Below are 14,376 nucleotides of genomic sequence, written 5' to 3'. Positions count from 1 at the left end.
CTTTTTATATACAAATCACTTTTGTTTGTAAACTTAATAATTATAATAATTCTAAAATAAGGATACTAATACTAATATTTAGATTTAACAATGATGTTGAAAATAATAATTTTTGGTAATAATATTAGTCATTTTATTTGTAGTAGTAGTAATAATAATAATAATAATAATAATAATAATAATAATAATAATAATAATAATAATAATAATAATAATAATAATAATAATAATAATAATAATAATAATAATAATAATAATAATAAAAATAGAATAACCACCTCAAAAATCTTTTCCTAAAAGGATACCCCGGACAGGGCTCGAACCTGCGACCTCTCGTTAAACACAAACACCACTAACCAATGAGCTGCTGATTAGTTTCTGATTATACCCGCATTTTTAAATATTTAATATATACAAACTGTTATTATTTTTTTCCTAATTTCAACACCTCTTTTCTTCATCATCTTTGATTATTATTTTACAGCATCATCTTAATGCTCATCACACCATCATTCCATCTTTATTATTACGATCATAATCATAAAATCATCATCAATCTAAATCATCATTATCGATCTCATTATTATTATTATCACAGAATCATAATCAATTATCATAATCATAACTTAATCTTCATCTAATTATTATTATAATCCTCACCATCGTTCATATTATCATTACTATCATAATCACATAATCCTTATCATCGTTATAGCCATAATCATAATATAATCAAAATCATAATCATATGACCATCATCTTAATCATGGTCCTCATAATCATCACCAAACGCGCTGTAATCTCGTCATGTATCACCCTTTATCGCCTAATATCTGGGTTGGCATTTTTCTATTGTGTTGGGCCGGTTTTGGTTGAAAAACAAGTTTGAAACCATATATGTAATGGGCTTCGGCCCACACGGCATTACTAGTCTAAACAGTCCGGTCCATAACATCTTGTGATTTTTGGTTGGTTAAAAGGAGAGCTGGAACAAGAGGTATCACGCAGACATATTCATCGTTAAAAAAATTTATCATCCTCATCATCGCCATATTTCGCTTATAGCTTAACAGAACTCAGAGTTGCTGTGCAACAGCGAACAAGTACAGGAAGGAAAATGAAATGTCCCGTTCATATTGATTATAAACGTTCCATATTAATTGATTTCGTTGCGAGGTTTTGACCTCTATATGAGACGTTTTTCAAAGACTGCATTCGTTTTTAAAACAAACCATAACCTTTATTTTATCGACAAGGTTAAAAGGACATCACCTAGATTATCCAGAAATGATAATCTAAAAAAAATATAACACTTACACACTACCAATACATATTGGTTTATAATATTAATACTCCCTCCGTCCCAAATTAATAGTCCTGTTTTGACTTTTCAAAGTCTTTATTTCGTAAATTTGACTTTAAATAATTGTTTTTTGTGTTATATAATATTTGATGAAATTTATATGAATAACTTAAGTTTTACATATGCTTTCATTTGGTATAACTTTCATCAAATATTATCTAACACAGAGAAGTTTATTTAAAGTTAAAGTTGCGAAATAAAGACTTTGAAAAGTCAATACAAGACTATTAATTTGGGAGAGAGATAGTATGTTACAACAAAGTAAATCTCGAATGCAGTTTTAAACAATATTATACAAGCATGCTGACACCAAATCTTTTCCTTATTTTAGCATGCAACAACGGAAGCTCTTAATAATCACCTGAGAATAAACATGCTTTAAACGTTAACAAAAATGTTGGTGAGTTATAGGTTTAACCTATATATTTATCAAATCGTAATAATAGACCACAAGATTTCATATTTCAATATACATCCCATACATAGAGATAAAAATCATTCATATGGTGAACACCTGGTAACCGACATTAACAAGATACATATATGAATATCCCCATCATTCCGGGTCATCCATCGGACATGATATAAAAACTCAAAGTACTAAATCATCCGCTACAACGGATGGTGTATTTTGGTCCCAATAGATCTATCTTTAGGATTCGCGTCAATTAGTAGACTGGTTTACTAATTCTTAGGTTACCAAGTAAAAAGGGGCATATTCGGCTTCGATCGTTCAACCATAGAAAGTACATGTACTTGTGTCTATTTTGTAAAACATTTAAAAAGCTGCATGTATTCTCATCCCAAAAATATTAGATTTTAAAAGTGGGACTATAACTCACTTTCACAGATTTTTACTTCGTCGGGAAGTAAGACTTGGCCACTGGTCGATTCACAAACCTATAACAAATATGTACATATATATCAAAGTATGTTCAAAATATATTTATAACATTTTTAATACGTTTTACTGTTTTAAGTTTATTAAGTCAGCTGTCCTCGTTAACCTACAACTAGTTGTCCACAGTTAGATGTACAGAAATAAATCGATATTTATATATATATATATATATATATATATATATATATATATATATATATATATATATATATATATATATATATATATATATATATATATATATATATATATTATCTTGAATCAATCCACGACCTCGTGTATATAAGCCTCAGGCTAGATCACAACTCAAAGTATATATAATATTTTAGAATCAACCTCAACCCTGTATAGCTAACTCCAACATTACTGCATATAGAGTGTCTATGGTTGTTCCAAAAAATATATATATAGATGGGTCGATATGATATGTCAAAACATTGTATTCGTGTCTATGGTATCCCAAGATTACATAATATATTAGAATACATGTATAATATAATATGAGTTAGCTAGGATATGATTAATATAGATTTGTTACCAATTTTCACGTAGCTACAACAAGAAAAATTATCTAATCTTGTTTTACCTATAACTTCTTCGTTTTAAATCCGTTTTGAGTGATTCAAGTTGCTATGGTTTCATATTTAACTTAAGTTTATGAATCTATACAGAAAAAGTATGAGTTTATAGTCAGAAGTACAGGTTACAAGTCATTTTTGTAAAGATAGTCATTTCAGTCGAAAGAACGACGTCTAGATGACCATTTTGGAAAACATACTTCCACTTTGAGTTTAACCATGATTTTTGGATATAGTTTCATGTTCATAAGAAAACCCATTTTCCCAGAAGAACAACTTTTAAATCAAAATTTATCATAGTTTTTAATTAATTAACCCAAAACAGCCCGCGGTGTTACTACGACGGCGTATATCCAGTTTTACGGTGTTTTTCATGTTTTCAGGTTTTAAATCATTAAGTTAGCATATCATATAGATATAGAACATGTGTTTAGTTGATTTTAAAAGTCAAGTTAGAAGAATTAACTGTTGTTTGCGAACAAGTTTAGAATTAAATAAACTATGTTCTAGTGATTACAAGTTTAAATCTCCGAATAAGGTAGTTTTATATATATGAATCGAATGATGTTATGAACATCATTACTACCTCCGGTTTTGTGGATAAACCTACTGGAAATGATAAAAATAGATCTAGCTTCAAAGGATCCTCGGATGGCTTGAAAGTTCCTGAAGCAAAATCATGACACGAAAACAAGTTCAAGTAAGATTTCCACTCGAAATAAGATTGTTATAGTTATAGAAAAGTTTGAATATGAGTATTACCTTGTATTAGAAAGATATCTTACTGTAAATAAGAAAGATTTCTTGAGGTTGGATGATCACTCAAAGTGAATTTGCAAGATTGGAAGTAAGCTAGCAAACTTGGAAGTGTTGTTGGTGTGTTCTTGAGTAGTTGTTTTATAACTTGGTTTATGTATGGATTTATGAACTAGATTGAGCTAGATTTTGATGAGGATGATGAAGAACACTTAGAACAAAGGAAGAACACTTGAGAGAGAGTAATTTGGTGCATGAAAATTGAAATCAAAATGTGTTTGTGGTGTGTCTAGTTCACGTGAAGTATGGAGTCAATATAGGCTCCATTTGTTTGTTATTTTGTTAGATATTTCTTGCTAGATGTTAAATGATGGTTTCCACATGTGTTAGGTGACTCACAAGGGCTGCTAAGAGCTGATCATTGGAGTGTATATACCAATATTAAATACATTTAGAAGCTGGGTATTGTACGAGTACGAATACGGGTGCATACGAGTAAAATTGTTGATGAAAATGAATGAGGATATAATTGTAAGCATTTTTGTTAAGTAGAAGTACTTTGATAAGTGTCTTGAAGTCTTTCAAAAGTGTATGGATACATATTAAAACACTACATGTATATACATTTTAACTGAGTCGTTAAGTCATCGTTAGTCATTACATGTAAGTGTTGTTTTGAAACCATTAAGTTAACGATCTTGTTAAATGTTGTTAACCCATTATTTATTATATCAAATGAGATGTTAAATTATTATATTATCATGATAATATGATGTATTAATATATCTTAATATGATATATATACATTTAAATGTCATTACAACGATAATCGTTACATATATGTCTCGTTTCGAAACCCTTAAGTTAGTAGTCTTGTTTTTACATATGTAGTTCATTATTAATATACTTAATGATATGTTTACTTATCAATTATCATATTTAAACATAGTGTAACAATATCATAATATGATTCATATGTATTTAGTAAGACGTTGTTATAACGATAATCGTTATATATATCGTTTTGAGTTTCTTAAATTAATAGTCTCATTTTTATGTATATAACTCATTGTTAAAATACTTAATGAGGTACATACTTATCATAATATCATGTTAACTATATATATATATATATATATATATATATATATATATATATATATATATATATATATATATATATATATATATATATATATATATATATATATATATATATATATATATATATATATCATTATGTAGTTTTTACGAATTTGTAACGTTCGTGAATCGTCGGTCAATTTGGGTGGTCAATTGTCTATATGAAACCTATTTCAATTAATCACGTCTTAACCAGTTTGATTGCTTAGCATGTTGGAAACACTTAATCATGTGAATAACAATTTTATTTAATATATATAAACATGGAAAAGTTCGGGTCACTCCAGTACCTACCCGTTAAATAAATTTCATCCCAAAATTTTAAGCAGTTGGAGGTGTTGACGTATCTTCTGGAAATAGGTGCGGGTATTTCTTCTTCATCTGATCTTCTCGTTCCCAGGTGAACTCAGGTCCTCTACGAGCATTCCATCGAACCTTAACAATTGGTATCTTGTTTTGCTTAAGTGTTTTAACCTCATGATCTATTATTTCGACGGGTTCTTCGATGAATTGAAGTTTTTCGTTGATTTGGATTTCGTCTAATGGAATAGTGAGATCTTCTTTAGCAAAAATTTTTTTCAAATTCGAGACGTGGAAAGTGTTATGTACAGCCGCGAGTTGTTGAGGTAACTCAAGTCGGTAAGCTACTGGTCCGACACGATCAATAATCTTGAATGGTCCGATATACGTTGGATTTAATTTCCCTCGTTTACCAAATCGAACAACACCTTTCCAAGGTGAAACTTTAAGCATGACCATCTCTCCAATTTCGAATTCTATATCTTTTCTTTTAATGTCAGCGTAGCTTTTTTGTCGAATTTGGGTGGTTTTCAACTGTTGTTGAATTTGAATGATCTTCTTGGTAGTTTCTTGTATTATCTCCGGACCCTTAATCTGTCTATCCCCCACTTCACTCCAACAAATCGGAGACCTGCACTTTCTACCATAAAGTGCTTCAAACGGCGCCATCTCAATGCTTGAATGGTAGTTGTTGTTGTAGAAAAATTCTGCTAACGGAAGGTGTCGATCCCAACTGTTTCCGAAATCAATAACACATGCTCGTAGCATGTCTTCAAGCATTTGTATCGTCCTTTAGCTCTACCCATCAGTTTGTGGATGATAAGCAGTACTCATGTCTAGACTAGTTCCTAATGCTTGCTGTAATGTCTGCCAGAATCTTGAAATAAATCTGCCATCCCTATCAGAGATAATAGAGATTGTTATTCCATGTCTGGAGACGACTTCCTTCAAATACAATCGTGCTAACTTCTCCATCTTGTCATCTTCTCTTATTGACAGGAAGTGTGCTGATTTGGTGAGACAATCAACTATTACCCAAATAGTATCAAAACCACTTGCAGTCCTTGGCAATTTAGTGATGAAATCCATGGTAATGTTTTCCCATTTCCATTTCGGGATTTTGGGTTGTTGAAGTAAACCAGATGGTTTCTGATGCTCCGCTTTGACCTTAGAACACGTTAAACATTCTCCTATGTATTTAGCAACATCGGCTTTCATACCCGGCCACCAAAAATGTTTCTTGAGATCCTTGTATATCTTCCCTGTTCCAGGATGTATTGAGTGTCTGGTTTTATGAGCTTCTCTAAGTACCATTTCTCTCATATCTTCAAATTTTGGTACCCAAATTCTTTCAGCCCTATACCGGGTTCTGTCTTCTCGAATATTAAGATGCTTCTTCGATCCTTTGGATATTTCATCCCTTAAATTTCTCTCTTTTAAAACTCCTTGTTGCGCCTCCTTTATTTGAGTAGTAAGGTTATTGCGAATCATTATATTCATAGCTTTTACTCGAATGGGTTCTCTGTCTTTTCTGCTCAAGGCATCGGCTACCACATTTGCCTTCCCCGGGTGGTAACGAATCTCAAAGTCGTAATCATTCAATAATTCAATCCACCTACGCTGCCTCATGTTCAGTTGTTTCTGATTAAATATGTGTTGGAGACTTTTATGGTTGGTATATATAATACTTTTGACCCCATATAAGTAGTGCCTCCAAGTCTTTAATGCAAAAACAACTGCGCCTAATTCCAAATCATGCGTCGTATAATTCTGCTCGTGAATCTTCAATTGTCTAGACGCATAAGCAATTACTTTCATTCGTTGCATTAATATACAACCAAGACCTTGCTTTAAGGCGTCACAATATATCACAAAATCATCATTCCCTTCAGGTAATGACAATATAGGTGCCGTAGTTAACTTTTTCTTTAACAATTGAAACGCTTTTTCTTGTTCATCCTTCCATTCAAATTTCCTCCCTTTATGCGTTAATGCAGTCAAGGGTTTTGCTATTCTGGAAAAATCTTGGTTGAACCTTCTGTAGTAACCAGCTAGTCCTAAAAATTGGCGTATATGCTTCGGAGTTTTTGGGGTTTCCCATTTTTCAACGGTTTCAATCTTTGCTGGATCCACCTGAATACCTTCTTTGTTCACTATGTGACCGAGGAATTGAACTTCTTCCAACCAAAATGCACACTTTGAAAACTTAGCGTACAGTTTTTCTTTTCTCAGTAACTCTAGCACTTTTCTCAAATGTTCTTCATGCTCTTGATCATTCTTCGAGTAAATAAGTATGTCATCGATGAAAACAATGACAAACTTGTCAAGATATGGCCCACACACTCGGTTCATGAGGTCCATGAACACAGCTGGTGCATTAGTCAATCCAAACGACATAACCATAAACTCGTAATGACCGTAACGCATCCTAAAAGTAGTCTTTGGAATATCATCCTCCTTCACCCGCATTTGATGATACCCAGAACGTAAATCAATCTTTGAATAAACCGACGAGCCTTGTAGTTGATCAAATAAGTCGTCGATTCTCGGTAGTGGGTAGCAGTTCTTGATGGTAAGTTTGTTCAACTCTCGGTAGTTGATACATAACCTAAATGTACCATCCTTCTTCTTGACAAACAAAACAGGAGCTCCCCACGGTGATGTGCTTGGTCGAATGAAACCACGCTCTAAAAGTTCTTGTAATTGGCTCTGAAGTTCCTTCATTTCACTGGGTGCGAGTCTGTATGGAGCACGAGCTATTGGTGCAGCTCCCGGTACAAGGTCTATTCAAAATTCAACGAATCGGTGTGGAGGTAGTCCCGGTAATTCTTTTGGAAATACATCGGGAAATTCTTTTACGACGGGAACATCATTGATGTTCTTTTCTTCGGAATTGGCTTTCTCGACCTGTGGTAGCACAGCATACCAACCTTTTCTTATTATTTTTTGTGCCTTCAGGTTACTAATAAGATTTAACTTCGCGTTGCTCTTTTCTCCGTACACCATTAAGGGTTTTCCTTTTTCTCGTATAATGCAAATTGCATTTTTATAACAAACGTTCTCTGCTTTCACTTCTTTCAACCAGTCCATACCGATTATCACATCAAAACTCCCTAACTCTACTGGTATCAAGTCAATCTTATATGTTTCGCTAACCAGTTTAATTTCTCGATTTCGACATATATTATCTGCTGTAATTAATTTACCTTTTGCTAATTCGATTAAAAATTTATTATCCAAGGGCGTCAGTTAGCAACTTAGTTTAGCACAAAAATCTCTACTCATATAGCTTCTATCCGCACCCGAATCAAATAAAACATAAGCAGATTTATTTTCAATGAGAAACGTACCCGTAACATGCTCCGGGTCTTCCTGCGCTTCTGCCGTATTAATATTGAAAACTCTTCCGCGGCCCTGGAAATTAGTATTCCCCTGATTCGGGCAATTTCTACTAAAGTGGCCTGGTTTTCCACATCCAAAACAAACTATGGCGGTGTTATTTGTTCCGACATTATCTGTTCTTTTAGTTCTGTTATGCATTGGTCCGTAGATTTCGCACTTCTTCGCTCTATGACCATTTCTTTTACACTTATTGCAAAATGTCGTGCAGAACCCCAGGTGATGCTCTTCACATCTTTAGCATGGCTGTTTTTGGTTTTTGTTGCCATTGTTGTTATTGAGATTGTTGTTGGGATTGTTGTTGTTGCTGTTGCTGTTGCTGTTGTTGTTGTTGTTGTTGTTGTTGTTGTTGTTGTTGTTGTTGTTGTTGTTGTTGTTGTTGTTGTTGTTGTTGTTGTTGTTATTGTTGTTGTTGGGACGGTTATTGTAGTTGTTGTTGAGACGTTTGTTGAAGTTGTTGTTGCGATTGATGTTGCGGTTATTAGGATAGTTATTGCGATTGTGGTTGTGATTGTTGTTGTTGTATTGGTGACTCTTGTCATTGGTTTCTTCCCACTTCCTCTTGACTTGTTTCATGTTAGCCTCTTGGGTCGCCTGCCCTTTAATCCTTCCTTCGATCTGGTTCACTAATTTGTGAGCCATTCGATTTGCCTTTTGTATGGAGGCGGGCTCGTGTGAACTCACATCTTCTTGAATTCTTTCCGGTAACCCTTTTACAAATGCGTCGATCTTCTCTTCTTCGTCTTTGAACTTTCTGGGACACAATAGGCACAATTCTGTGAATCATCGTTCGTACGTGTGATATCGAAACCTTGCGTTCGTAATCCTCTAAGCTCTACCTTGAGCTTATTGACTTCATTTCTGGGATGATACTGCTCGTTCATCAATTGCTTGAATGCTGACCACGGTAGTGCGTAAGCAGCATCTTGTCCTACCTGCTCGAGATAGGTATTCCACCATGTTAACGCCGTACCTGTGAAGGTATGCGTAGCGTACTTAACTTTGTCCTCTTCAGTAGACTTACTTATGGCAAACCCCGATTCGACCTTCTCGGTCCACCGTTTCAATCCGATTGGACCCTCGGTTCCATCAAACTCCAAAGGTTTGCAGGCAGTGAATTCTTTGTAGGAACATCCTACACGATTTCTTGTGGAATTTGTTCCACTGCTAGATCCAGAGTTATTGTTATTTTGCATCGCAGTCTGCATTGCGGCTATGTTCGCAGCAAGGAAAACACGGAAGTTGTAGTGACCCGAACTTTTCCATGTTTATATATATTAATTGAGATTGATATTTACATGATTAAATGTTTCCAACATGTTAAGCAATCAAACTTATTAAGACTTGATTAATTGAAATATGTTTCATATAGACAATTGACCACCCAAGTTGACCGGTGATTCACGAACGTTAAAACTTGTAAAAACTATATGATGACATATATATGGATATATATATAGTTAACATGATACTATGATAAGTAAACATATCATTAAGTATATTAACAATGAACTACATATGTAAAAACAAGACTACTAACTTAATGATTTTTAAACGAGACATATATGTAACGATTATCGTTGTAAAGACATTTAATGTATATATATCATATTAAGAGATATTCATACATGATAATATCATGATAATATAATAATTTAAAATCTCATTTGATATTATAAACATTGGGTTAACAACATTTAACAAGATCGTTAACCTAAAGGTTTCAAAACAACACTTACATGTAACGACTAACGATGACTTAACGACTCAGTTAAAATGTATATACATGTAGTGTTTTAATATGTATTTATACACTTTTGAAAGACTTCAATACACTTATCAAAATACTTCTACTTAACAAAAATGCTTACAATTACATCCTCGTTCAGTTTCATCAACAATTCTACTCGTATGCACCCGTATTCGTACTCGTACAATACACAGCTTTTAGATGTATGTACTATTGGTATATACACTCCAATGATCAGCTCTTAGCAGCCCATGTGAGTCACCTAGCACATGTGGGAACCATCATTTGGCAACTAGCATGAAATATCTCATAAAATTACAAAAATATGAGTAATCATTCATGACTTATTTACATGAAAACAAAATCACATATCCTTTATATCTAATCCATACACCAACGGCCAAAAACACCTACAAACACTTTCATTCTTCAATTTTCTTCATCTAATTGATCTCTCTCAAGTTCTATCTTCAAGTTCTAAGTGTTCTTCATAAATTCTACAAGTTCTAGTTACATAAAATCAAGAATACTTTCAAGTTTGCTAGCTCACTTCCAATCTTGTAAGGTGATCATCCAACCTCAAGAAATCTTTGTTTCTTACAGTAGGTTATCATTCTAATACAAGGTAATAATCACATTCAAACTTTGGTTCAATTTCTATAACTATAACAATCTTATTTCAAGTGATGATCTTACTTGAACTTGTTTTCGTGTCATGATTCTGCTTCAAGAACTTCGAGCCATCCAAGGATCCATTGAAGCTAGATCCATTTTTCTCTTTTCCAGTAGGTTTATCCAAGGAACTTAAGGTAGTAATGATGTTCATAACATCATTCGATTCATACATATAAAGCTATCTTATTCGAAGGTTTAAACTTGTAATCACTAGAACATAGTTTAGTTAATTCTAAACTTGTTCGCAAACAAAAGTTAATCCTTCTAACTTGACTTTTAAAATCAACTAAACACATGTTCTATATCTATATGATGTGCTAACTTAATGATTTAAAACCTGGAAACACGAAAAACACCGTAAAATCGGATTTACGCCGTCGTAGTAACACCGCGGGCTGTTTTGGGTTAGTTAATTAAAAACTATGATAAACTTTGATTTAAAAGTTGTTATTCTGAGAAAATGATTTTTATTATGAACATGAAACTATATCCAAAAATTATGGTTAAACTCAAAGTGGAAGTATGTTTTCTAAAATGGTCATCTAGACGTCGTTCTTTCGACTGAAATGACTACCTTTACAAAAACGACTTGTAACTTATTTTTCCGACTATAAACCTATACTTTTTCTGTTTAGATTCATAAAATAGAGTTCAATATGAAACCATAGCAATTCGATTCACTCAAAACGGATTTAAAATGAAGAAGTTATGGGTAAAACAAGATTGGATAATTTTTCTCATTTTAGCTACGTTAAAATTTGTAACAAATCTATTCCAACCATAACTTAATCAACTTGTATTGTATATTATGTAATCTTGAGATACCATAGACACGTATACAATGTTTTGACCTATCATGTCGACACATCTATATATATTTCGGAACAACCATAGACACTCTATATGTGAATGTTGGAGTTAGCTATACAGGGTTGAGGTTGATTCCAAAATATATATAGTTTGAGTTGTGATCAATACTGAGATACGTATACACTGGGTCGTGGATTGATTCAAGATAATATTTATCGATTTATTTCTGTACATCTAACTGTGGACAACTAGTTGTAGGTTACTAACGAGGACATCTGACTTAATAAACTTAAAACACCAAAATATATTAAAAGTGTTGTAAATATATTTTGAACATACTTTGATATATATGTATATATTGTTATAGGTTCGTGAATCATCCAGTGGCCGAGTCTTACTTCCCGACGAAGTAAAAATCTGTGAAAGTGAGTTATAGTCCCACTTTTAAAATCTAATATTTTTGGGATGAGAATACATGCAGGTTTTATAAATGATTTACAAAATAGACACAAGTACGTGAAACTACATTCTATGGTTGAATTATCGAAATCGAATATGCCCCTTTTTATTAAGTCTGGTAATCTAAGAATTAGGGAACAGACACCCTAATTGACGCGAATCCTAAAGATAGATCTATTGGGCCTAACAAACCTCATCCAAAGTACCGGATGCTTTAGTACTTCGAAATTTATATCATATCCGAAGGGTGTCCCGGAATGATGGGGATATTCTTATATATGCATCTTGTTAATGTCGGTTACCAGGTGTTCACCATATGAATGATTTTTATCTCTATATATGGGATGTGTATTGAAATATGAAATCTTGTGGTCTATTATTATGATTTGATATATATAGGTTAAACCTATAACTCACCAACATTTTTGTTGACGTTTTAAGCATGTTTATTCTCAGGTGATTATTAAGAGCTTCCGCTGTCGCATACTTAAATAAGGACGAGATTTGGAGTCCATGCTTGTATGATATTGTGTAAAAACTGCATTCAAGAAACTTGTTTTGTTGTAACATATTTGTATTGTAAACCATTATGTAATGGTCGTGTGTAAACAGGATATTTTAGATTATCATTATTTGATAATCTACGTAAAGATTTTTAAACCTTTATTGATGAAATAAAGGTTATGGTTTGTTTTAAAATGAATGCAGTCTTTGAAAAACGTCTCATATAGAGGTCAAAACCTCGCAACGAAATCAATTAATATGGAACGTTTTTAATCAATAAGAACGGGACATTTTAGTTGGTATCCGAGCGTTGGTCTTAGAGAACCAGAATTTTGCATTAGTGTGTCTTATCGAGTTTGTTAGGATGCATTAGTGAGTCTGGACTTCGACCGTGTTTACTTGAAAAATGATTGCTTAACAAATTTTGTTGGAAACTATATATTTTTAACATGTGAATATTATGTGATATATTAATCTCTTAACGCGTTTGATATTATGTGATAGATGTCTACCTCTAGAAAAAGTGCCATTGACTCACCTAATAATAATGAAGAGTCAAATGTAAATTGGAATGATTCGTGGACTGATTCACAAGTTCCCGAAGAGGAACCGGAAGAAGAGTCAGAACCGGAAGAAGAATCGGAACCGGAAGAAGAATCGGAACCGGATGAAGAAATAGAACCAGTGGGGGAAATAATAAAACGGTTAAGTAAAAGAAAATCCTCAACCAACCGACCAAGGTTAATTTTGGTCAATGGTGTTTCCGCCAAGGAAGCAAAATATTTGGAGGATTACCAATTCTCCGATTAATCGGATTCTGACGAGAATTCCGATGATGTTATAGAAATTACCCCAACTGAATTTAAAAAGGCAAAAGAAAATAATAAAGGAAAGGGCATAAAAATAGAGAAATCTAATTCCAACCCCAATGAACTTTATATGTATCGTCAACGCCCGAAGTCCTTAAGTTGTAACAATGACCCGGGAACCTCTAAACCACCAGGTTTTTCTAAACCAATGTGGAAAATTACGGCTCGTATTAGGGGAACATCATATATCCCTAGAAACTTGACAAAACGAACCAAAACCGAAGAAGAAGAAACAAGCGAGTCGGAATAAGATAGTTGTATTCGTGTGGTGTAATATATGTAATATAGTGTGCTTATGCTTTATGATATATGTAAAAATTGCTTGTATTAATAAGTATTTTTTTATGAATCTAACTCTTGTGTATTTTACAGCATAAAAACACAAAATGGATAGACAACCCAATATTTTAAGAGACCTACCCGGAGACATGATTGATGAAATCTTGTCTAGAGTCGGTCAGAATTCTTCGGCACAACTATTTAAGGCGAGATCAGTTTGTAAGACATTCGAAGAACGTTCCAAGAATGCCTTGGTTTATAAAAGGCTTTCGTTCGAAAGATGGGGGATATCACATTGGGAAATCCATAAGTTACGATGTGTTTACTTTGACGCATTTATTGCGGGGAACCCAAATGCTATTTTACGCAATGGGTTAAGAAATTATTTTGACTCAATATATCCGAATATTGGACTTCGTGATTTAGAAAAAGCGGCAAACATGCAACATAAAGAAGCATGTTATGCTTACAGATTAGTAATGTTCGCTTCTCACCAAAGTGAGAACAAGAACATCGGGCTACAACTATTAAACAAAACGTTCCCACAAGTGACAGAGTCGGTAATTGGGGTAAGAAATGAGGTTTTTAGA

This window comes from Rutidosis leptorrhynchoides, chromosome 1 (assembly GCF_046630445.1).
Source record: "Rutidosis leptorrhynchoides isolate AG116_Rl617_1_P2 chromosome 1, CSIRO_AGI_Rlap_v1, whole genome shotgun sequence".
Taxonomy (NCBI): Eukaryota; Viridiplantae; Streptophyta; class Magnoliopsida; order Asterales; family Asteraceae; genus Rutidosis; species Rutidosis leptorrhynchoides.
This window is presented reverse-complemented; position numbering follows the sequence as displayed.